The sequence below is a fragment of the Diceros bicornis genome, chromosome 14 (assembly GCF_020826845.1).
Source record: "Diceros bicornis minor isolate mBicDic1 chromosome 14, mDicBic1.mat.cur, whole genome shotgun sequence".
NCBI lineage: Eukaryota > Metazoa > Chordata > Mammalia > Perissodactyla > Rhinocerotidae > Diceros > Diceros bicornis.
The window spans coordinates 37286546-37313973 of record NC_080753.1 but is presented as its reverse complement, the minus strand read 5'-3'; the positions used below and the strand labels follow the sequence as shown (position 1 = coordinate 37313973).

At 41.7% G+C, this 27428-nt stretch overlaps 2 pseudogenes; both read right to left on the bottom strand.

Annotated features, from left to right (window-relative positions):
* Positions 1-3999: 3999 nt before the first annotated feature.
* The window catches only part of LOC131413951 (patr class I histocompatibility antigen, A-126 alpha chain-like), a 71534-nt pseudogene continuing 48105 nt past the window's right edge, over positions 4000-27428 (bottom strand).
* Positions 4566-7677, bottom strand: LOC131414213 (patr class I histocompatibility antigen, A-126 alpha chain-like; annotated as a pseudogene).

The window sequence follows — 27428 nt, the reverse complement described above, 5'->3', positions numbered from 1 at the left end:
TATATATGGATCTTTTGAAGTCTTATAGATCTTGGTTTTTTAATCCTAGCAAGAGACAAAAGCAGGGAGAAGACATTTTGAGTAATCACTTCATCATCCAACACTGCCACTCCACTTATTTGTGAGTATAAACTAGAGTAGAGAAAAGCTGGACCCCATAACTGACTATCAAGGGAACAAGTTGCAAAATGTCATTTATTAGTCACTCCTTCACCCAACCAAACCTCAGTTCATACAATGTACACACCAAGTTCTGATCTCAGATCACTGCTCCCAAAATTGAAATTTGTCGTTATTTTTCTATCCCTCACCTCCAACCTCCACCCCTAGAACCTGTAGGCTCTTCCCACGTTAGGAAAATTCCACACTTAAAGAGTCTTGGTAGGAGGCAGAGACAATTTCCCTCCATAAGAGAGGAAAACCCACTTTCCCATACACTCTTGCAGTGGGTCACGACATGAGGCTCCACCAGTCAGGTGACCATATGCTGGTCTCTGAGTCAGGACATGGCGATACAGAGAAAGTAGGACTGTGCAGAATGCATTTGGCAAAGGTGGCAGGAGTGGCAGTAGTGTGATCCAGTTGCCAGGAGCAACAGAGACTGCAGTCCTAGCCACAGGATCCAGTGTCCAGCATCAGGAGAGTCAGTGGTATGAGCAGTGGCATCTATGCCCTGCAGCAGTGAAAGCGATTCCTATGTGGGGCCTGAGGCCCAATACTTTCTCTCTCTCTTTCTATCTATCTATATTCATTTATATTTCAGTTATAACAATTTGAAATCCATTGCTCTCACCAAAAAGTGAATCAGAAATCCATGTAGGGAAACGTTTCAGAGAGCAAGGATTTAGAGATTATTTTACCAGCTTTATTGAGATATAATTGACAAATGACATTGTGTATGTTGGAAGCTTACAACCTGTTGACTTGATTCACTTAATATATTGCAAAATGATTAACACCATAGACTTAGCTAACTGACACCTGCATCCTGTCACATAATTATCATTTGTTTTTGTGGTAAGAATATTCAAGGCCTACTCTCTTAACAACTCAGAGATTTTCTTTTGCTAAGCTGATAAGCACTTCCAAAATCATCCACCTGGCTATACTCCACTGCAGAGAAAACAATGTATATCTCTCAGCATACGTCTTGCTTTTTCCTTCCCAGGAAAAAACATGTAAATGTGGATTTAAGACCCCTCCCTACCCTGAATGCTCTCTGACCACTGGCATCTGTTGTTCCCAGTCTGGCTGAGCACCAGGATTACTTGTGGGCTTGTTACAAAATACTCAGGCCTCTCCCCAGACACACCATCTCATAATATTGGGCATGAAGCCCCAGAATCACTTATTTAGCTAGATATCCCACACAGCCATGTGGGAATCTTGGTCTATGTTCTTGCTACTAAATGTGTGATCAGAAGACTAGCAGCATCAGAACTGACTCGTTATAAATGCATAATCTCACGCTCTACTCCAGACTGTCTAGATGTTAACAAGATGCCCAAGGGATTCCTGTGCACAGGAAAGTTTAGGACTCCCTGGTTTCCATGCTTTTTAGAAGCAGAGCCAGAACTGTGCAGTCTGCTCCTGGAGTGTGGTCTGATCAGATCACGTAGCACTGGGGGCCCAAGGTTCAGTCCTTGTTTCTTTCTCTTCTATAGCCATTATTCCTTGATGACCTCATTCGTTTTCAAGGCTTTAAATATCATTTACATGGCATCACCTTCCAAGTCTACTTCTCCAGCCCAGACGTCTCACCTAAACTCAAGGCTTGCATATCCAGCTACTAAAACTAAACTCACTTGCATCTAATTGACATCTCTCTTCCAACTTTCCTAATTGGATGTCTATGATGCTGCTTCCTCAAATGTGTTTCGTCTAAAGTCTTCCCCAGTTTCACTGAAGGCACCCCATATTTCTACTTACACAGTCTGAAATTTGGGGTGTCCTCCTTGATTCCTCTTTCTCATAACCCAGATTTACTCCATTAGGAAATGCTGTGAAGCCCATCTTCAGAATGTACCCAGAATCCTATCACTTCCTATTATTTCTCTGCTCACACCCCACACAAAGCAACTCACATCTCTAGCCTGGAACACAGCACTAGTTTCCTACAGTTTTCTCTACCCGTTGCTCACACTTCACCTCTTGATTCTGCACAGCACCAGACTGATGGTTCTCAAGAGAAGTCACACCAGGTCGATCTTCTTTTCAACAGTCTTGTAACTGCACATCTTACTCAGAGAAAAATCAAAATCTTCCAATATCCTCGAGATCTACATGACTTGGGATTTAATTCAGACCTCATCTCAATTACTCTCTGCTCCAACCACACTGGTCTCCTTGCTCTTCCTTGAACACACAGACATACTCCTGCCCTAATGCATGTAGCACTGGAGATTCCCCTGCCGGGAAGAACTTCCCCCAGACATCCTCATGGACAGATCATGTACTTCAAATCTTTATTCAAGGTCAGCTTCCCAATGAGGCCCAGACTGACCACTCTAGGAAGACAGTCATCTTCCCTGTCCCCACACTCTTATACTCCGGGTCACCTTCCTTAAAGCACTTACAACTTCTAACATAAACACTTCTCTTATTTACGATGCATGTAGCATACACTCTGCCCCTCACCACTAGAACACATGCTCTGCAACACCAGCAATTTTTCCCTGTTTTTAGTTCACTGAAGTTTTCTAGCTGCAAAAATAATTTCTTATATATCTGGCAAATGACAATTATCAGTTGAATGAATGATCAGTGTAGAGCACCTCTCTATTCTAGAGACGATATCTTTATTAATGGAACCTCAGGCCACACGCTGTGTTGTGGTGGCTACAGCACAATGTCCACTCACACTGACATCAATGTCACTTGTACTTTTCTCACAAGGGCTGCTCTCCCCTCCCTCCCACAGCCACCCTCCTGCACACACACAGTTATATTTCTCTCTTCAGGAAGGACAAGCATATGGGCTTACGGGTTCTATTTTCCACCAACTGTGAATCTAAGGTAGACTTGACTTATAAACCCATGAGTTTGGATCAGAGCCAGGACTAGGATGACTAGAGCTGAAGGCAGACAGAGGGGGCAGTCTGCAGAGAAGAAAGAAACCAACTCGGGGGACTGGCCCCATGGCCTAGTGGTTGAGTTCAGCGCGCTCCACTTCGGCGGCCCGGGGTTTAGTTCCCTGGTGTGGACCTACACCACTCATCAGTGGCCATGCTGTGGCAGGAACTGACATACAAAATAGAGGAAGATTGGCAACTGATGTTAGCTCAGGGCGAATCTTCCTCAGCAAAAAAAAAAGAAACCCAACAAGAATTTATCTAAGATAAAAAACTATCAGGTCCTTCCTCTCTGCTAATTCTAGAAGCTGACTCTTTAAAAATGGAGAAACGATGGAAAGAACAATCCAGAAAACAGCCCTAGAAGGAAGGCAAGAACTGGATGAGTCTGAAAACTCATCTCTCGATACCAAAGAGTCTCCTGTGTGCAGGGGCCACTGTGAGCCTTAGGGGGACAATGAATGGCTAAACGACTCTTGCTGCTGTCAGAGATGGGGGATACTCGGAGGAAAATGAGACCAGAACTGGAAATATGAAAATGAACAGGCATAATCCAAAAAAAAAAAAAAAAAATCCAAAGAAACAAAACATAAACACACAAAAGGTAGGGGCTGAGGGGAAGACCCTGGCCTGAGCCTAAGCTGACCCGGACACACGAAGCCCTGACTGTCTATGGTCCTGAAGACACAATATCCAGGTGACATCCAAGTCCCTGTGATCACAGGTCCTGGTGCGACAAGGTTCTACTGAAGGGACCAGAACAAAGGAGCAGTGAAGATGATCCAACCAAGGAGTGACCACATCAAAGCCCACAATACACTGAACACCAACTGGGCATAGACCCCGTCCATCCTCGCCTCCTCACAGCCTTCTCCTGCCCCCACCCACAACCGACTCAAGACAGCAAACACATGAATTCTGGAAGGTGCTCAGTGCTTCCATTTATTTCCTCTCTCAAACTTTAGGAAATTTCTCCTTTAATTAACACATCAATCCCTTATGACAAGAATTAGAAAAAACAGATTCATATCCAGATTCACATTTTCAGTAAGGAAACAAGTCATTACTACTCAACGCAACACGAAGTAAAGACAGGGATGGAAACGGCCCAGCCCTGCCTCTGCTGGAACAGGAAAGTCCATCAGGAAAACACACAGGTCATTGTGAGGACGGGTCATGGTGGGAAGCGGGTGGACCAGTCTCCCCACCTCCTCACATTATGCTAATATTAACGCAGACACATTCAGATGCCAGCTGCAGAAAGAGAAGTCAGGGGATTCTGGAGTCACAAAGTGGGAGCGTGAACAAATCTTGCATCACTCAGTCCCCCACAAGGCAGCTGTCTCACACTGTGAGAGAAAATAATCATGAACACATTCAGGTCAGTCACTTAAGTGTTGACATTCTCAATAGCCCACCACATGCTTAAAATGTCCCACTCAAAGAATTCCCATAACGCAGTCCTGTCCCCTCTGACCCAACTCCTCCCCCACTTCAGGCCTCCAGGGTCTCACCTTTAGGATCCGTGAGAGACACATCAGAGCCCTGGGCACTGTCACTGCCTGGGGTAGAACAAAACAGAACGTGGTCAGAGCCCATAGGAGATGAGACTAAAGGAGGAAATACGGGGTGGGTGAGCTCCCCCATGGGCTCCGTCTACACTATCCCAAGGGTCTCAAGGATCAGCCCCACAGCCCAAACTTACTTGCAGTCTGAGCATAGTTCCCTCTTTGTTCACCTGTGGGAAGAAAACAGGGAGAATGCTGAGCCATGAGACACTAGAGGAACCGCCTAGTCCTGGACCACAGGGAAGTTTCCAGAACCATGACTGAAGATCCAGGGCAGGATCATGAAACATGAAGAAAGGAGACGTGGGGGGACTGGACCAACTGCCCCCCTGGAGCTCTGTCCTCAGCAGGGACCTTCAACTGCTGGGAATCAGGTCCCCGGCACTAGAATTATCAAGGTGAAAAAAATCTGTCTTTCATTTTCACAAGTGCTTTACAGAAGACTGTTAGTAATCAGTTCCAGATTGGCCAACACGTGTACGGATGGTACTTCCCATTGACGAGGCAGGGCAAGTTCTACCTGGGGCTTGAAACTGCCCAGTGGGACAAGAAAGCTCAGATCTCCCACTCCCTTCCCTACCTGAGCTCTTCTTCCTCCACATCACAGCTCCAGCCACCACAGCTCCAGTGACCACTGCTCCAAGGAGAACCAGGCCAACAATGATGCCCATGATGGGGATGGTGGACTGAGGCGGCGGCTCTGGGAAGGGAAGGGAAGGTGAGGGGCTCTGATCTCAGGCTTGTGTCCCGACCTTGCTGAAGGTGTTCAAAAAGCTTCTGAGAAAAGGCATCTCTCCTTGTCCCCCTCCTCACCCCATCTCAGGGTGATGGGCTCAGGCAGCCCCTCATGCTGCACATGGCATGTGTATCTCTGCTCCTCTCCAGAAGACACAACCACAGCTGCCCACTTCTGGAAGGTCCCGTCCCCTGCAGGCCTGGTGTCCACAAGCTCTGTGTCCTGGGTCATGTCCTTCCTATCATGCTGCCAGAACAGGGTGATCTCTGCAGGGTAGAAGCCCAGGGCCCAGCACCTCAGGGTGATCTCTCTGTCAGAGATGGGGTGGTGGGTCACATGTGTCTTTGGGGGATCTGAGGAGGAAGAATCAGAAAATTCACACTTTCAGTTACCTCCATGCGCCACTGAAGCATCATTCATGTGACCATCCTGATTATGGATACGACGATTGGTTTGGAAAGAGGAAACACAAAACGCAGACACCAGTTTGGACTTGGGGATCTGGGATAATCTCCTATCCCTTGCAAAGCTCTAGAATCAGGGTGAGAGCCCAGGATAGGAGTCTCCAGCTTTCTAAAGAGGAGAACACAGACTTCTGGTCTTGACCTGGGTAGAGAGTGAATGACTCAGAAAAGCTGGAGTGAGACCTGCAAAGATGTTCTCAGGGTGAGAACAAAGCCTTGAGAGAGAAAGTCATGGTTCACAAGATGGCTGTCAGGGTCAAAGGGAACCAGTGATGGGCGATTTCAGGGATGGTCTCCCCTTCTATTCCTGAAGAAACTGGATTTCTAAACTGTCCTTCAGAAAAGGGTGGGCCTTCTGGGCGAGTCACTAGTACACAACACGACAACCTGTGTGGATTCCTCTGTCTCCCGAGGGGTGGTATTCTGACACTGAACCCATTTTCCTCCCCTCTCTGTGGGATGCCAGCCACAGCGGGAACGGAGATCTGGATGCTCGGCGGCCCCTCGTACCTACGCGCTGCAGCGTCTCCTTCCCGTTCTCCAGGTATCTGCGGAGCCACTGCACGCACTCGCCCTCCAGGTAGTTCCTCCAGCGCTCCGCCTCACCGGCCGCCTCCCACTTGCGCCGGGAGATCTGAGCCGCCGTGTCCGCCGCGGTCCAGGAGCGCAGGTCCTCGCTCAGGGCGAGGTAATCTTTGCCGTCGTAGGCGTCCTGCCTGTACCCGCGGAGGAGGCGCCCATCTGGCCCCACGTCGCAGGCATACATCCCCTGGACCGTGTGAGACCCTAACCCCGCCGCGCGGTCAGCCCCGCCCACTCGGCCCCGCCCCCGACCAGACCCGCAGCGATTAAACCTAAACTGAAAATAAAACCGCGGAAAAGTCCCCGCCGGCTCTTCCCAGGTTGGGGGGGCGGGGCAGGTCCCGCAGCCTCGGGGTGAATCTCGGACCCGGAGACTCGGGGAGACCTCGGCCCGTCCGTGGGGGTGGGAGTCGTGACCTGGACCCGGGCCCGCGTCGCTCACCGGCCTCGCTCTGGTTGTAGTAGCCGCGCCGGCTGTTCAGACTCCCTCGGAAATCCTGTGCAAAGCCGTTGGCGCGCCGCGTCTCGTCCTCCCAATACTGCGCCCCCTCCTGCTCCATCCACGGCGCCCGCGGCTCCGTCCTCGGACTCGCGGCGTCGCTGTCGAACCGCACGAACTGCGTGTCGTCCACGTAGCCGACGGCGATGAAGCGGGGCTCCCCGCGGCCGGGCCGGGACACGGCGGTGCCGAAATACCTCAGGGAGTGGGAGCCTGGGGGCGGGGAGGGGCTGAGACCCGGCCCCACCCTCCTCCCGGCGCGGGTTCCCCGGTCCGAGGGTGATGGGGCCGGGAGGGGGCGAGGGGGCGACGGGGTCGTCATATGGAAGCGGGGCGGCGGACGGACAAGGGCGGGGACTTCGGGTGGGAAGAAGTGGGGGCGGGAGAAGAGAGAGGTCTGGACGGGGCGGGGCCGAGTGGGGGGCGGTCTGGGCAGGTGTCCGCGGAGACGCGCCTTCCCCGAGGGTCCTGCTACCCCGCCACGCGGTCCCCTCGCCCCGCCCCCCGCAGAGGACGTTTCCTCCTGACCCCACACTCACCGGCCCAGGTCTCGGTCAGGGTCAGGGTCCCCGAGAGCAGCAGGAGGAAGGTTGGGGGCATCACGATACTCATCTTCGAGGTCTGGGGAGAATCTAAATCTTGGCGGGTCCGTGGAGACTTGATAACCCGGAACCGGGGAGACGCTGATTGGCTGCTCTAGAAACCGGACACGCAATGGGAGTGAGAACTGGGGCCGCGTCATGAGTCTCCAGGCGGGAGGACCTGACAGGTAGTGAGCGGGAGAAGTGAAACTCGGGGAGATGGGGACTCCCCAACACTGAGCTTCCCCGTCCCAGACACCGCCCTCGGGCTGAGACCCTGAGAGCCACGTCCGGGGACCTAGGACTCTGCCCTGACCCCTCTCCTCTTACACCGAGACCTCTTTGTCACACTCTCTCCCCGAGTCCTGGCCTAGGGGCTGTATGAGTCAGTGATTCTCAAACACTTGGGCTTCATGATATCTATACAGTCTTACAAATTAGTGAGGACCCCAGGGATGATTTTGCTTATGTTGGTGATAGCTATCGATATTTACCATACCAGGAATAAAAGTTTTTAAATATTTTTATAAATTTATTTAGAATAATATTTATAACCCACTGCAAGTAAACAAATAATGTTTTTCTGAAAAATAACTATTTGCCAACATAAACAAGGTAGTGAGAAGAGTGGATCTTTTCACATTTTACATTTTTGCATGTCTTTTTCTTGTCTGTCTCGTTAGAATACCACTGGGTTTTCATATTTGCTCTGCATTTAATCTGTTATTTTGGTTGAAGTATATGAAAAACAATACGGCCTCACACAAATATGTAGGGATAGTATTTTTAATAACCTTTTCAGATAATTATGGATGTTCAACTTTGTTACTAAAGTAAAACTACACGTGTGGTAGTGTCTCAATGGTTATTTGCAAAGTAGAACCTTAAACAATATTATTGAATATTTCCTATTCTGTTACATTAAAATCCACAGACCTATTTTGCATATTGAATGGCTCTTGTAGTAATGTATGATTTTTTTAAATAATGTGTTGTTTCACTAAGTTTCACTAAGATTGTGTTTCACAGCACAATCTTCCTGTGTTGATGTGTTTAACTAAAAATTATCAAAATACCGCATTTGTTAATATTACCGCAGATCTCAACAGGATGTTTGTCGGTACTGGGAAGCTGTCAAGCTTATGTGGTGGGACACAAATTTTCCAAAATTCTGGTTTTCTCTTGAGAGCTTCCATTTTATCAAGGCAATAAGTACTGTCAGTTGATTTTCTTGAAAGGAGAAGCTCACATTCATTTTGAGAAAGTGTGTGCCAGTTAACCAAGTCTAATCATAGTTTCTGTCATTCATTCTTTTAAGTAAAACTGGTATTCCATAAAAAAGAGGCTAGCTCAGCTCGCACAAATTATTTTCGTTGGGACGTAGTACTTGGGTGCTTTATGTGTACTTCCCACATCATCATGTAAGATATTTTTTAAATGTGGATTTAAGGATAATGATTTGGTAAAGATAATAATTTTTAATTCTTCAACAAGTATGTTTTAAAATAAAAGTTTTTTTTTTTTTTTGTCCTTCAAGTGATGGTGAAGATGACTACTATTGCAATTGGGTACCATAGCCTCCATTCTTACTAAGTGTCACCTCAGTGCAAATGTCAACGTAAAGAAAAGACAAATGATGTCTAGTAATATTAGGAAAATAGTTTTGACCTCATGGATCCTGTGGAAGGGTCTCAATGACTTCAACGGTTCCACAGACCACAGTTTGAGGGTTGCCATTCTGAATAAACCAGGGAGAATCTCCCAATTGGTCCCCATTTTTGCATCCTGTTCATTTCCCAGAATCCTTCTCCCTGAGTTTGGATTTTCTGCCTCTCAAAACTTAGCTTCTAGCATTGCCCCTGGTCTCCTCTGAAAGAGAACACATCCCATGGAAAGTTGATGCCAGAGAGTGTCCTCAGTCAGTGTGAGTCTGGGAAGGAAGGTGGAGGGACAGGTGTTTCCCTTTGGAACTGAGAACAGTTTGTGCCTAAAGGCACTAGACTCACTGATAACCTATTTTGATTTTGTTATACACCAGCTTATTATGTATTCATATCTCAGACAGAAATCTGATGTATCTCTAAGAGAAATAATATTGGCCCTTTCATTTTATGTGGGTCTAATGCATCTGTCTTGAGGCCCACAAAGTATGATTAGCAGTACTGTCCAATAGAATGTCCTGTGATGAAGGAATTGTTTCATATCTGCCCTGTGCAATATGGTAGCCAGTAGCTACGTGTAGCTATTGAGCACGTAAATGTGGCTGGCTACTGTGCTGAGCAGTTGAATATTTAATGTTATTTACTTTAACTTTAAATAACCATATGTGGCTAGTAGCTACCTTATTGGACAGTACATATCTGGAATGTTGTTAGTTTTCAGTATACTGCCCCGAAAAAGATACTGTGTGACTCAAGGTTGATGTATATTAAAATTATCTTCATAGGAGGGGCATGGATTTGTCCATGTGGATCATAAACATGCCCTTAAAATACAGCATGTCCAAGAAGTTTAATTAATATGTATTTTAACAACTAGAGTGTACAGACATGAACCAAAACATAATTTTTCAACTTAAGGTCATAAATGTTCAAAAATGCCCATCACTAGAGATAATCCTTGTGGTATTGTTTCCGTTAACCTGGTAAACATAAGCAGGGACACAAGTCTTCACTTAGCCCAAGAGAAAGCATTTATTGAATACAACAATATCAAATACCTGGTAAGCCCTGTGGACAGACTTGTAAAATTATAGCTCAGAACATGTAAACCTTAGAATGTAAACCTCTGTTTCCCTTCACCCTTGGACCCCTTTCCTAGATGAAAATATACATGAAAGTTTTAGAATTGTGGAATAAAGAATTCTCTAAGCACAACCCAAAGATAAAAAGCCTTAAGGAAAAAATAAAACTTCTGTACGTCAACCGTACACTCACAAAGATACAGACACATGTACATAATCAAAACTCAAAGACACATAAAAAATTTGGACAGACAAAAGGGTAATAACGTGTCTCAATGTTCTTCAGCCAAAGGTGACCGGGAGCACATCTGTGGGCAAACAAGTATCAACCAGAGTGGGAAAATATACTGTCACAAAGATTGATGGGATTGAAAACTGGTACAAAAATCTCTCAAGGACGCTTTTAAAAAATGTCTCAACATTGTAAATATGCTTACATTTTGATGCAGAAATTACTCTTTTAGGAATTTATCCTAAGAAGATAATCACACCTGTTCTTAAAAGTATATATTCAAGGATGTTCCTTGAATTGTGGTTGATGAAAGCAAAGAATGCAATTTGTATAAATGCTACAATCACTATAATGATGATTGCTATGAATAGAGGAGCACTTAACATGTCTCAGGCAATGATGCCGTGATTTACATAGAGGATCAAAGTTAATCTTCAAAGCAAACCCATGAGGCACCCAACATGTGAACTCTTTGTATGAACAGGGAAGGGGAGACTCCGAGAAGTTTAGGAAGTGGTGGATCTGGAGTTTAACCCAGGGAGTTTTCTCTCAGAGCTTTGTTGACTTGTCTTCCACTGGCTCCCTGCCCATCAAGTGGTAGTTATAACTCTGCACTTCATGCAAGTAACTGTTGCAATGTTCCAGAATATTCTGTGATAGCAGGCCTCTAGGCTCAGAATTCGGAAGGATGTCAAGGGGCAGTGTGATTTAACTACACACACCAAATAAGTCCACCATCCAGCATATATTTTGAGGCCTCCAGTGGATCAGGATCAGCTGGACTTTGGAAATACAGTGAGGACCGGGAGTCAGACCTTGGTGATGTGACACTGGCATTGTCATGACAGAGGTGGACATTTAGCAGAAATGACAAAGATAAATGAAATCACTACTGAGCCAAGTTCTGTGAAGAAAAAGTTCATGATATCATGAAAGCAGGTAACCAGGAGACTTAACAGGTCCCGTATCACTACTGTCAATAATATCTAATAGATGTAAAAGATATATGGCTTATGAAACAAGAACAGAATTATATACAATTATATACAATCATTGAACAAGAAAAAGCTTTTGGAAATTCAAAATATCATAGAAATGAATAATTCAGTAGATGAACTGGAAGATTAAATTCATACTCCCACTCAGTATTACAGATGGAAAAGTCATGGCAAGCAGGAAAGAAGACCTAGAATAATATTAATCTGTCACTCAGGGACTCCAACACATTAATAATACCAGTTTCAGAAATAATGGAGAGTAGGAAATGGTAACAAAAATTTCAAGAATATTTCTCAGAGTTTACAGAAAATATTTACATTTTGAAAGGCCTAACCACGTTCTTACTACAGTAGATGAAAACATACCCACACCATAACAATCACAATGAAATTTCAGGAATAAAGTGGAAAAGATGAGACCCTGAAAACTTCAAGAGGCAACAAACACAGCTCTGGAGTCTAGAAGATATCGTAGCAATGCCTTCCAAATTCTGAGGAAAAAATATTCCAATATGAAGTTCCGTACCAAGTCAAGATGTGAGTAAGGGATGGCGCAGCCTAAAGACATTTCAGATGTTTAGGGTTTCAATGTTTACTTTCCATTTTCCTTTCCTCAGGATACTACCAGGCAACGTGGGGAACAATGATGGCGGAAACCAAAAGAGGGGAAAACGGGATCCAGGCAACAGGGGAGCCAGAATAAGAGAGAGGCAAAGCACTGCCCAGAATGAAGTGAAGGAGATCCAGGATGTCAGCCCTGCAGGGAAGCAGTCCACGTGGGGCAGGACTGAGGACTGTGCAACAGGTGTCCTCAGAGAGACGAAGTTGGTAGCATAACTGATGTGTTGAAATGTATTCATGAACATTTAGACTCGGGGCGGGGTGGTACTGGAATGATTTAGTAATGAATACAACAGAAACCAAGCAAATGAAGAAGCATGATATTTACTAACTCCAGGGAACATAAAAAGTTGATTCAAGCAAGGAAAAGTAGTCATATCAAATGCTAAGTTGTGACTAACATTTACATGGGCATAATAATGCAGACATTGCATATTTAGCTAATCAAAATTGTAAAGTAATTATATTGGGAGGATGGGGTGTGTGAAAGAAGTGCCAATTCACTAAAAATGTTGCATAAAGCTGAAAAACAAAGGAGCATTATACGTATTTGATTTAGAGGAATGGAAGTAACAATTAGAGAATCAGCTAAAAGAAGTAAAAGAAGTTGTCTCTGAGATTCAGGAAATAGGGTGGGGAGGGGGGCGTCTGTCTTCCTAACAAGCCTTGTAGAAGTATTGGACCTTTTACACTCCGTGTAAATGGATATTTGGTAAAAACAAAAATACAACATGGTAGTGAGAGAATGGACTCAAGAATTGTCCTATAAGGTGTGTCATGGAAATGGAGCAGTAGTTGGAAGGAGACATGGGACTGAGAGGTGGATTCTTATGAGAGGACTTTGTTTTGATTTACTTAATTTCTTTCTTTCTTTTTTTTAAAATGGGAGCTATTACAGCATGTTTGTATCCAGGAATGAATGAGCCAGAAGAGAGTGGGAAGCTGATGATTGAGGGGAGGGAGGGGATCTGATCCTGTGCCCAAGCTGAGAGGTGGCCTTAGACAGCAGCAGGACCATCCTTCATCACTGCTGTGTGAAGGCAGAGGATATAGGTACCGATGTGGGGTGTGGGGGGATGATGGTGCAGTTCTCACCAAGTCCTTCTCTCTGACTGAAAAAAGAAATAAGCTCATCACCTAAGAGTGGGGAGTGGGGAGGGAGTGAAAGGGATTGAGGAGGGAGGAGAAAGTGAGAAATAGCCCCCTCAGCAGGTGTGAGAGTGAACTGCCTCAGGAAATGGCATCCAGGGAGAGCAGGGCTGAGGGCCACTGAGCTCTGTGCTCATCAACTTAGAGAGAGGGGCAGCAGCAGGAGCATATATACTAGACTAGGAGAAAATGCAAGAAAACATCTCCAAGTGTGAGGATTACAGTTATTTTTGTCATTTATAACTTTTACATTTTATATTTTTTTCTACACAGAATGTACATTATATCATATATATTGTACATTATACTTATATACCATAATCAGTTTAAATTTTAAAAGGGAAGCAGATGTGTAGAAAAGGTCCAGAGCTCAGGGCGCAGAGCTGGAAGTGCTGGGCTCCATGTCTGGGCAATGAACTCACAGAGCCTTTTATCTGTTTCTCAGGACACTGTTCTCTGTGGAGGCCAAGCAGGATCTTTCCCTTCTTTTTGGGGTGTGGTCATTTATTAGTACCTTGTCAGCTCTGAGGCCTTTAAGAAGATGGTTTTTGTCGTTTACGTGGCATTTTTAGCTATTTTCAGTGGGAGGATTTCTCCATACAATCTGTCCCACCTTTTCAGATATGGACATTCTGTGGCAAAATAGTTCAGTGAAAGGATGATTGGTCCTCGAGTAGAGAATCAGAATTTGACTCTTAACACATGATCTGAGGGTGATCTGTCAAGTCTTTTATGAGAGTAAGAGATTTTAATGTGATTTATGTTTTGAAAACATTATTTGTGTATACGCAAGAGAATTCAAAAAATACTCAGGAATATACTAAAATAAATGTCACATTCTCCCTCTCCCATCCCCCATTCACCCAAGTCCTTTACCCAGAAGGCATCACAGTTAGCAATTTCTCATTTCTATGTTAAAATATATCGATGCATTAATGGATACTGTTACGTCATAAATGGGCTCAAGCTACAAACTGGGATAAAATATCTACAAATCACATATCTGATAAGGGACCTGTTTTAGAATATATATAGATCCCTTAAAACTCCACAATAAGAAAACAAATAACTCAATTAAAAAATGTGCAGAAGTCTGAACAGACACCTCACCAAATGAGATAATGTGAATGGCTAATAAGCACATGAAAAGATGCTCAACATCTTATATTATTAGGGAAATGCAAATGAAAACAACAGTGATACCCATTATATACCTATTAGGATGACCTAAATCCCCAAACTGGTAATGCCAAGTGCTGAGCAGGATGTGGAGCAACAGGAATCCTCATTTATTGTGGGCAGAGATACAAAATAGCACAGCCACTATGGAAGATATTCATCAGATTCTTATAAAGCTAAACATAGACTTACCATACAACCTACTGATCATCCTCCTAGGTATTGACACACTCATTTGAAAACTTACAGTTGCACAAAAACCTCCATGTAAATGTTTATAGCAAAACACCCTTGAAGTGTGGGCTGTTTATAGTGACTTCCAAAGACTATTGTATGAAACGGACGAAGAAAAAAAGGAACTTCACAGGGAGGAACCTGGGAAACACAACCTCAGCCAGGTGGGGAAGGTTAACATCATCAGTGATCAATCAAGTCGGTATTATATACCCTTGATATGTTGTGTTGAGAATGGCACTTCAACTCTGTGGTCTTCTTCCCCAAAACCCATAGCCCCAGTCACCCAAACTCAAATCGAGAGACAGTCTACAGTATAGCCGAGCAGTGCTCCTCAAAAATGTCAAAGTTATCAAAAAAGAGGAAAGTCTGAGAAACTCACACCTGAGGAACCAGAAGGAGGCACGATTGGGACTTAATGTGGTATCATGGATGGGATCCTGGAACAGAAAAAAGAAAAACTAATGAAATCCAAATAAAGTATGGGGTTTAGTAATAATGTATCAATATTGCTTCATTAGTTGTGACAAAAATTTGATACTGATGTAGATGTTCATATCAGGGACAACTGAGTGTGGGGTGTACAGGAACTCTGTACTAACTTTGCAACCTTTCTGTAAATCTCAAACTATGTATTCTAAAATACAAGAGTTTATATTTTAAATTAGCCCTCAGAAAAAGAATTGGGAGTGGGAAAAAAACATGATCTACTTTTCAGTTTTGCAGAGTGTTGCTATCAAGAGGCTTAAGAGAGGGGTTGTGGGAGAAAAGATGGAAACCTCAGAGGCAGGGCAGGGCTCCAGAGCTCTCCCCTCCTCCAATCCCTGCCCCACCCCCAAGCCTGAGCCCAGGGTTGCTCAGAAGGCATCTTCATCCCCCATTGATATCCAGCTTCCAGGTCAGCCACCTCTGCCTGACTCAGATCACAGCCCATCCTCTCTCCTGGCCTTGCCAATAGGAGGGAGCAGAGTGGTGGCGCCCCCGTGTGGCAACAGGAGTGAGGACAGAAGACCAGAGCTCCTGTTTGGCCTCTTCCAGGACCTCCCCAGTGTCTCCCTGGGCTCCCAGCATCAGGACAGGGCTGTACACACGAGGGGGATGGCCCCATCCAGTGTCAGATTCAGAGTCTGAATTGTTTCCCAAAATACACGCTGATATAGACGTTTTCCTCTCCATCCAATGACCATGGACCCTGGCCTCAGGGAGGAGCAGATCTCCAGGCCATTACAGCTGGTTCTCAGGTCTGGGGTAGACCCCACGAACACACTGGGTACTCTCAGTCTCCTGCATGAGACCTTGAACCCAGGAGTCCCTGTTACTTGTTCTTGCTGCTGCTTCCAGGGATGAAGTCTCTAGGGAATCAACTCTGGATTCTACGTTCCTAGGATGGGGTGGAAGAGGGGGAGGAGGAGGAAGTGATTCCCGAGGTAATGGCCCAGGAAGATGGGGAAGCTCCTTGAGGAGTGACAAGAGGGAGAAAATAGTGACATTGGGCAGGTGGAGGCCAACAGGAGTGGATGGGGAGGAACCTGAGAGGAGAGGGGCAAGGGAAGGGGTCAGCTTAGTGGACACCTGTGTGGGGAGGGATGGCTTCTGTGTGGGGAGACACAGAGGGGCTCCTGGCTGGGGCACTGAGGTCTCTATTTTCACCTGGGTGGTAATTACACAGGTGTTTTTCCTGGTAAACTATACTGAAGTTTAGGCATTTTTCCTTACTTACAGGTGAGGTATAACTCACAGACTCAGAAGAAAGGGGTAAGAAGAAGAGAGGGGAGATAATTAAGAGGCTTCCCCTCTTCCAGAGCAAGACCCTCCCCTCCACCCACGACGCCCTTATGCTGGGGTGACAGAGAAAATGAAGGAACTGAGAGCAGGGGAGAGCCAAGGCCTGTGCTGCCCTGGAGGGGACAGCCCTGGTCCTGATTCCGGGGTTTCCAGAGTCCCACTCCCTGAGTGATGACTTCACAGGCGTGTCCAAGTCCATCCCCATTTCACGGCCCTCAGCTACCTAGACATCTTCTGTTTGTTTGCTAAGAGGATAGGAACCACTGCTCCAAGAGCGGGCCCTGGGGCCATGGACAGGGAGTTGTCCAGCTGCTGGAGGCCACTGAGATGTCGTTCCTGGAGCACAGAGGGCAGGACATGGAGTGAAGTCCGGAGACTACAGTGGGCTACAAGGAGATCAGGGATGAGTCGGGCCCTGGCTTCTGCCTAACATTTCCCCCGGAACCCGAAAGTGTCCCTCTCCCCTCCCCAGGCCTCCAGGACCCAGGTGTCCCAACACCATACCCATGCAAAACAAGGGTGGACCCTTTTGTCCAGGTATCAGACCACTCACCCTCTTGGATCCTGGAGGGAAGCCCCGTCCTCCTCCCCATCCCCTAGAGCCCAGGACCGTGGCGTCCTGCCTCTTTTCTCCCTTCCTGGACCTAGGCAGAAAAGGACTTGCTGTCTAGATCTCTCACACCTCCCTTCCTGCCACCTGCAAACCACAAAATTAAAGGTCTTGCGGTCCTGGACCCAAAACCAATTTCTGGGCCTGCAGAATGACCTCGGGGTTTCAGGGTCGCAGGTCAGGGGAAAGCATCCCTGAGCCCCACAGGCTACAGATGAGCCATGCCTTCTAGCTGGGCAGAAATAGTGGATTCTGGACTTAAGTCTAGACCTGGGAGGAATGCACCGTCTAAAACCCCATCTAAAACTTCTGGTCAGAGTGCTCCTCTGGAGTGCAAGGGTCTGCAGAGGCAGCTGATGGTCTGGCTTTGTCCTTGGCAGTGGCTTTTGGCTGCATGTGAAGTGTGGAGGGGCTCTGTGTGGCTTTTGTCTGCTTGGGTCCTGGCCTGGGATACATAGTGAGCAGCCCCTCCTCCTCCCAACAGAAAGAGACACTCCCTCCACCATCACTTACCAGGGAACCTCTTACCCCTCCTGTGTCAGTCTCAGCTTTGAGGAGATCTGGTCCCTAGACTTCTTCATTCATTAACAAATACTTATTGAGCATCTGCTCTGTGCCAGACACTATTCTAGGCCTTTTGGGATACATCAGACCAACTCAGGCAAAATCCCTGCCCTCATGGTGCTTACATGCTGAAAAGAACAAGGTAGGGAATATGAGGGAGCTGGCTGTAATTTTAAATATTATCCTCAGAGAAGCTTTCCTGAGAGGTGACATTTGAGCTAAGTGGTGAGGGAGTGAGGCATGCACTTATAGGGAGAAGAGTGTTCTAGGGTCACCCTCTGCACAGACCTGGGGCTCTACTGGAGAGAGCACTGAGGCTACAGCAGGAATGGGAGTGGACCGACCTCAGGCAGGACTTCCTGTAGAGGAATTGTGAGGATCTGGGTTTGTATATCTCGTGTCTTGCTACCTGCAAGTGGAGGAAAGTTGAGAGAGGAGGGAGAAAGCCGAGGTGGGGTCATAATTTCCCTTGTGATTTCTTTAAGCCATGATAACCCACGGTTTTGACGTATGTTGATTAATTTCCAAATATTTCAGGATTTTCCAGATATCTTCATGTTATGGATTTCTAATTTAATGTCATTGTGGTCAGAAAGTATACTCTGTAATTTCAATCCCTTTAAATTAAATGAGACTTGTTTTAGGGGCTGACTATAGTCTGTTTTTGTGAATGTTCCTTGTATACTTGAAAAAATTGTCTATTCTATTCTTGCTGGATGTGGTACTCAATACATAATTAGGTCAAGATGGCTGATAATATGGTTTGTCTTGTATATCCTTACTAGTTTATTTATTTTATTAATGAGAATGCAGTAGTGATCTGTAAATATAATTTTTAATTTGTTTATTTCTTTTTCAGTTCTGCCACTTGATAATTCATCTATTGTGGAGCTCTGTAGTTAGGTATGTATATATTTCTTACTTTTGTCTTCTTGTGATACTGACCTATCTTCATTATAAAAAGTCCTTCTTTGTCTCTAGCAATACTCCTTCTCCTAAATTTATTTTGCTTCATAGTAATACAGACATTCCAGTTTCCTAATGCTTTCTATTAACATGGCATATACCTTCACTCTTTCACTTTTAACCTATTTTTGGTTGTGTATTTAAAGTTTTTCCATTATATAGAGCATATTATCTGTCTGTATATTTATCTAGTCTAATAATCTCAGCCTTTTGATTTGAATTTTTGTCAATTTATATTTAATATGATAGTTGATATGGTAGAATCCAAATCTATAATTTTCCTATTTGTTTTTGTATTTTCTCATTTCTTATTGATTCCTTTGCCTCCTTTCCTACCTTCCTTTATTTCAAGCAAATATGTTTTATGATTTTATAGCTTCTAGTAGCTTTTTAGCTTGATTTATTTCCATTAATTTTTTATTATTTTTATAAGAATTGAAACCTGCATCTTAACGTTTCACCATTAACTTAAGGTAACATGGAACTACAGCCATTAAAATATAGGATACTTGCAGCAATATTGTTCCATTAACCACCTTTACACTATTATTGTCCTATGTATTACTTTTTTACTTTAATAGTCATATGTCTTTTAAGAAAACTAATAAAAATGTACATAAAGACTACTGTGTAACATTTCTCTTGTTAATTATTCCTATGTGAGTTATCATCTAGTGTCATTTCCCTTAAGTCTGGAGGACTTCCTTTAAAGTTACTTTATTGTAGGACTAGTAGCAATGATTTCCCTGTTTTTATTTATCTAAAAATGTCTTTACCTTGCCCTCTTTCCCACTACTTTTTTTATTTCTTAAGGTTTGTAAATGAAGTGAAATTCACCAATTTTATATATACTGTTAGATGAATATCAGTACTTGTTTAGCATCATGCAACTTTTACGACAAAGAAATTCTAGAACAGTTCTGTTATCTTAAAATGCTTCCTCACGACCCTTTGTATTTGATCCTCTCTCCGTACCCCTGCCCTAGGCAACTACTGATCTCCTTTCTGTCTCTAACTGTGAAATTTCCCATTCCATTCAATTTTATCTTTATGAAGTGTCTTTTTTTCCATCTCTGGCAATGCATTCTATTTTGTAATCTCTTTTATTTCTGATCTCTATATAGTCACTTCAGCCTCCTTATGGTTTCTGTTTGCAGGGCATATCTTTTTCCATCAATTTACATTCAACCTGTGTCTTTATATTGAAACTGCATGTCTTATAAGAAGCATGTAATTGGGTTTTGTTTCTTAACCTATTCTGACAAGTTCTGCCTTTTAATTGGAGTGGTAATCCATGAAGTTTATTGTAGTTTTTGATATGATAGTTTATTGTAGTTTTTGATATGATAGATACTACAGCTATCATGATATTTTTTCTGTTTTTGTTTCTTCTGTTCCTCCTCTCCTATGATGACTTCTCATCAGAAAACACAGAGCCAGAAAAAAGTGAAAAAATACCTTAAAAGTGCTAAAAGAAAAAAATTGTCAACCCAAAATTCTATAGCCAGCAAAAATGTCCTTCAAGTATGAAGGTCAAAAATGAGATATTCAAATAAAAGAAGATTAAAAGAATTTTTAACCAAAAGACTTGTACTATAAGAAATGGCAAAGGAAGTTCTTCAGGCTAAAGGCAAACGATACCAAATGGAAACTCAGACTGTCAGAAAAGATGAAGACCATCAGAAATGGCAAATATCTGGCTAAATGCAGAAGGCCATCTCTTTTTGTTTTGGCCCATTTTCTGTTACTTAGTAAATATATAGCTATTTAAAACAGCATATGTGTGGATGGTGCCTTCCAGTAACAAAACAGGAGATAGGCAAACTCCTGTCTGGGTCCAGAAATCCCCCCAGTTGTAATAGAAAATAGATCCCCAGTGAATTAATGAGGATTAAGTGAGATGCTATATGTCCAATGCTTAAAAACGACCTTCACTCATAGAATCACTTCAAGAATGATGATTGTTTTTATTGTTATTTTAATAGTAATACTTATATTTAATGATGCATTGCACGTAGTTCAAAGTTTGAATAAAATGTTCTCATTTGAATTATATATTTGTTTTACACATAAGAAGAATGAAGTATTCAGACAGTGTGTGTGTATATACGCGTGATCACATCTAGTAATCACATCAGAGAATTTCTGTAATATTCTTCATAACTCTTTTCACTTTGCTACATAAAATCCATTGTGTAGGAATACTTTCCGGAAAACAGAAGATTACATTATACTGAAGTTTTATTACATGAAAGCCTATTTTGAGATTTTTTTTTATACTTTAAGTGTGGCTAAATGATGAGAATAGTGAGACCAACCATGGAAACTGCAAATTTATTTTAGATCATGTTAGTTGATATACATATATATTTATTGAAACAAATATAAATGTGTCTTTGATATGGCAAAACAAGTGAAAATTTGTGTGCTATTAGTTTTAGCTATGTTAACTCTTACAAATTATTCCTCAGCTAAATATCATAATAAATCAATTCCATGAGTGTACTGCCTTTGGCACTTGGAGTTTTACTCACATTAACTTAATTACAAGAAGCATAAAAGATAAATACAGTAAGGCAAAAGAAGAATTTGCCGTCTTTAATCAGTAGTGCCTTTCAAAGGTGGTCTTTTTCATCTGCTATAATAGAAATGAATCAAAAAACAGCAAGAATATGAATTGAATTGAAGTGAATGAAGTTAGAACACATGAGTAAATAAGAGATTTAATGATGCTCCAGTAAAGATTCAGTTTCTCTCAATGTTAACAGATCCAACAGTTTCTTTTTGTAACAAATATTTTCTAATACCTCTATTATCTTTACTTTTATAATCTCTACTTAGTAAACTATGAGTTTACCAAATGAAAGCCATGAATTGAAAAATGATTGTTAAGATAGAGATACATAGTTGTTAATTCTCACTTTTCTTGCTGACGTAATAAAAGGAAGTATATTAATGATTTTGTTTCAGCATCACCTATCCGATCCTAGGTTGCATGCAGGTACGTGAACCAGGATAAGTTCTACACATAGGATAATCAGGCTCCCAAAATTCTCTCTGTGCTGTTCCCTGCAAGTAGTGTCACAACAATGAGAAGATTCAATAACACCTTTCATCACTTTAATGGCTTTGTTCTGGTGGACTTTTCTGAATGGCCCAGACTAGAAATAGTTCTTTTTGTGGTCATCTCCATCTTCTACATCATGACCCTCCTTGGGAATTCAGCCATCATTAGCTTGTCACGCTTTGATCCCAGACTCCACACCCCCATTTATTTCTTTTTGGCTAATCTGTCTTTTTTGGACCTCTGCTATACTACCTCCATTCTGACCCAGATGCTGGTAAATGTAGGGAACCACCAGAGAAACATCAGCTACATAGGATGCATAGCTCCACTTTTAATCTTCTTTGGTTTGGCATCCACTGAATGTGTACTTCTCTCAGTAATGGCCTTTGATCACTATGTAGGTATCTGCCAGCCTCTGCATTACACAGTTATCATGCATTTTCTACTATGCCATCAATTGGCAGCAGTGGGTTGGGTAACAGGTTTCAGCAGCTCCTTGGTGCAAACAGTGTTGACTTTCTTGTTACCTCGTTATGGTCAATATGAGGTGTAGAATTTCTTCTCTGAGGTACCTGCCACACTTCAATTATCAAGTGTTGATGCATGGATCAATGAAGTGGAGATGTATGCAGCCATGGTGGTCATAAAAGTTATCCCAGTTGGATTGATTCTATTCTCTTACAACAATACTGCCAGAGCTCTAGTAAGGATCCAATCTTCTGAGGGTCGGAAGAAGGCGTTCAAGATGTAGGTCTCATCTGCTGGTGGTCATTATGTTCTATGGCTCAGCCATTAGTGGTTATGCATATATGGCACCCAAGAGCAACTCAGCCAAATTGAAGAGCAAGCTTCTTGCACTCTTCTATGGACTTATAACTCCAATACTCAACCCTCTCATCTACACCTTGAGAAATAAGGATGTCAAGGGAGCAGTAAAGAAGCTACTGGGGAGAGAACAAGAGCAAGGATGGAACATGGCTTAGGAGAATGCAGTCCTCTTACAAGTCAAATTCCACACTCCCAGAATGCCTATGGGCAACTGCCAACATTCCTCTCACTCCCAAATTACAATAGTTGATTGTTACTATTGTTACCTATGTATTTCATAGGAAGTAAAATATTGATTATTCTCCCCCTGAAATAATGAAACAGAGCTCTAAAAACAGGTAATGAACATTCATAGATTTTAGTAAAGTAATTGCATTTTCTTCCTAAGTTGTCTTTTCTAATGAAGTTTAAAAATTAATAACCAAATATCATTTCTTATCATATGGAACATTAAAACTGACAATTAAGAGAATAATCTTGAAACTTATGTTAAAAGCAGAAAGATGACTGCTTAACATGACTAAATTATATTGCAAAATTAGCAGAATGCACTTATAGATAATCAAGAAGAAACTTCATTTCCTCCTTTGATAGCCTTTTTTTAATGTTGTCAGGAAAGCTGTTGTATATCTAACCTAATTTTATCCAACATAAGGATGGGACATCCTCAGGGAGCCAAGTGCATGCTGTGGTCATCTACACTGTTGTGGAGAAAAAGAAGTGCATAGATAGACAGCTCTGTGCAATACCTCTGCCTATTTGTTCACTTATCCAATCCTTGTAGCAGCCTCTTTTAGTATATTTCTTTAACTCTGCACATTATTCTTTTTTTAATTTATTTTTTAATTATTTTTTTGTGGATGATTTGCCCTGTGCTAACATCTGTTGCCAAACTTCCTCTTTTTCTTTTTCCTCCCCAAAACACCAGTACATAGTTGTGTTGGTGTTGTGTACACATAACCTCCCTCACTATCAATCCCCACACCTGAGTGGTACATTTGTTATAACGATCAACCTACATTGACATGTCATTATCACTCAAAGTCCATGGTTTACATTAGGGTTCACTCTTGGTGTTGTACATTCTATGGGTTTCGATAAATTTGTAATGACATGTATTCACCATTGTAGTGTCATATAGAGTATTTTCACTGCCCTAAATACCCTCTGTGCACAGCCTGTTCATTCCTCCATTCACCCTAACCCCTGACAAATACTGATCTTTTTAGTCTCCCTAGTTTTGCCTTTTCTGGAATGTCATATAGTTGGAATCATACAGTATGTGGTCTTTTCAAATTGGCTCCTTTCACTGAGTAATATGCTTTTAAGTTTCCTCCATTTCTTTCCATGGCTTGATAGCTCATTTCTTTTTAGCACTGAATAATATCCCATTGTCTGGAATCTTACATTTTATTTAACCATTCACCTACTGAAAGACATTTTGGTTGCTTTCAAGTTTGGCAATTATGAATAAAGCTGCTATAAACATTTGTGTGCAAGTTTTTGTGTGAACATAGGTTTTCAACTCCTTTGGGTAAATACCAAGGAGCAAAATTGCTGGATCATATGGTAAGAGTATGTTTAGTTTTGTAAGATACCTCCAAACTGTGGATGTACCATTTTGCATTCCCATCAACAATGAATGAGAATTCCCGTTGCTCCTCATCCTTGCCACCATTTGGTGTTGTCAGTCTTCTGAATTTTGGCCATCCTAATAGCTGTGTAGTGGTATTTCATTGTTCATTCTTTTGTATTTCCCTGATGAAATATGATGTGGAGCATGTTTTCGTATGCTTATTTGCCATCTGTGTATTTTTGGTGAAGTATCTGTTGTGGTCTTTGGTCCATTTGTTAATCAAGTTGTTTGTTTTATTATTTTTCAGCTTTCATAGTTATTTGTATACTTTGCATAACAGTCCTTTATCAGATATGTCTTTTGTAAATAATTTCTCTCAGTCTGTGGCTTGTCTTTCTATTCTCTTGATCTATCATCTTTTAAGTAATATATACACAATTGATTCTTCCTTCTCTATGCCAAACCTCACATATTTTACTACTATAAAAATATAAATGTCCTTGTTTTTTCTTATGTTTATGTCTATTTGTGTGTGCATATATTTTAGAAGGATATATAGGAGATGAAAAATTAGGTTTCAAATATCTCAAACTCCCAACTCCTCTTTAAGGTAACTTTATTATCCATCTTTCATCAAACGTTTCCATATTTTTAGTGTTTGTGGTTTGGGAGAAGGTGTAAGGAATAGATTTTGTGATTAACTCTAGGCTTGTCAAATATACTGATCTTTTCTGGATTCCATCTTTACTGAAATAAAAGAAAATTGATGTTCAAGTGAAAGTTATTATTTATCAACTCAGTCAGCTAAGTTGTTTGGCAGACAGAGTTAAAGAGAAAAATTAATGGGTTCAATCCCCAATGCAGACCAGATATTCATTGCATACAGAAAGAGGAGGGCTGTTGAACAGTGTCTACTCTGATTATTGGGCATCTATTTTGATTTTATATTGTACAAGAGATACAAGATGCTAAGTATCTCAAATATCCTTGCATGTATGGTCTAGCATTTTTTGGCTTCATTTTTTTATCACATATGCTAACTACAACCCTGGGCAATTTACATTAAAATTGTTTGTTCTTTAATTTTGTTGTTTTTTGTTAGACACAAGAGATCATCTTCTCTTGTAGGAGTTTTAGAGCTACCCTTTATTAGATTAAGGAAGTTCCGTTTTCTTCTTAGTATGCCAAGTGTGTTTTTATGTTAACATGAATGGATGCTGCATTTTATCAAAGGTTTTTTTCTGCATCTACTGAAATGATCACATGATTTTCCCTTTATTTTGTGAATACACTATATTACCTCAATTAACTTTTTAATGTTGAAACAACTTTGAATTTCTGGGATATAAACAACTTGGTCATAATTGCTAGACTTAAAATGCTAATAGTTAGCTTAGACTTTTGCATTATGTTCATGAGAGAGATAGCCTTGTAATTTTCCCCTCTTGAACAAAGTTGGAGAACTTGGAATACTTGATATCAAGATTCATTATGAGGAGACAACAATTAACACAATGTCTAATGGGTGCAAGCATAGACAAGGAGAATAATGAAACACAATAGAGAATCTAGAAACAGACCCACATAAGTCTGCGCATTAGATTTATAACAAACTTGGCAGTTAAGATAAGAGGGGAAACGGCAATATTTTAATAAAATAAACAGTGCTTTATTAACTGGATAGCCATATAAATAAATATTGACACTTTTCTCTCAAAAATTATTTCCCTATAGATAGTAAATATTATAAATGTGAATGGCAAAACATTAAACCAAATGGAAAATAACACTAAAGGTTATGTTCTTGATCTTGGGGTTGGCAAAGTCTTTTTTTTTTAAAAAAATTCATAAATAGTACTAACTATAAAAGAAGTGATTAAGGTACCTATTGTGATTAATTGGACTTCATTAACGTTAGAAATTGCTGCTAATCACAAGATACTGTTAAGAAAGTGATAACATAAACCACAGAGTGGGAGAAGATGTTTATAATTTATTATAACTTCAAAATCTAGACCAGAATATATAAAGAATATCTAGAAATCAGGAAGAAAAAAATAGATAACTGAATAGAAAAATGTCCTGAAGTCTTGAGCAAGTGCTTCACAAAAATTGACACTTAAATGACCAATCAATATACAAAAAGATGTTCACCTACGTTAGCCATCACGGAAATGCAAATTAAACCCACAATTTAATACCATGCTATGCTTACCAGAATACCTAAACTAAAACAGACTGATAATTCCAAGTGTTGGCAAGAATTTGAGCAGATGAAATTCTCATACATGGCTGCTGGGTGTTTAAATTGGTTTATCCATTTTGGAAACTGCTAGACTGTGTACCTACTCTTATTACCCAGGAATTCTATTGCTGGATATACTCATCAAAATAGCTAAAATAAAATGTTCATATAAGCGGTATTAATAATAAAACCCAATAGAAATTACCAAGTATTCACCAGTAGTAAAATAGATCAGTACATTTGAGTATATTCATAATACAGAACACTATACAGTATTGAAGCACAGTACTGTTACAAGCAATGACCTGGATGAATCTCACAAACAAGTTCAATGAAACAATTATGTACTGCATGATTCAGTCTATGAAAAGTTCAAAAACAGGTAAAACACATTTTATTTTTAGACACCTGGATGGAGATTACCTTGGGGAGTGAAGTGGAAATAGTGAATGGAATGGGCACGAGGGCGCGCTGGAGATTGGGTAATGTTCTAGTTTTTCACCTGGGAAGTGGTTGCATGTGTTTTTGTTTTCACTTTGTGAAAATTCGTTTATGTTTAGTCTTTTCTTCTTCATGTATATTATACTTTATAAAAATATTTAAAAATTCGTGTCAAATGGGATAAGCTGATAGAATATTGTTATTTAATATTTAATATCTAACTGAAAGTGTCAGTCCTGTGAGTGACTATAAATAAATAAATTAACATTGAGTCTTACTTTGTGAATTTTCGAAGTTGTAAATAGTTTTGTTATTGCAATGAATCTTTCACTACATAAACAGTGCCACTTTTCAATTTCCTTTGCTGATGTAAAAGGGAAATAGCTCCTGATCATTCCAATACTGGCTGCTCAGAAAATGTGTTTTTTTTTATTTTGAGAAATTACATGCTTTTCTCCTACAGTAAATAAACATTTCTACGTTGGAATTTTACTTAAATTCATCATTAAATTAGTTTATATTTCCTGAACTGGTTCCCACTTATCAGTGAGGAAAGTCATAAGGGAGTAAGATAATTTCTTGAATATTCTTCACAACCATGCTTTGGCTGACTATATTTTAAACATTGAAAGTCAAAATCTACATTTTATGGTCATTTGTATTCCCCATCACCTAGCAGAATAATCAGT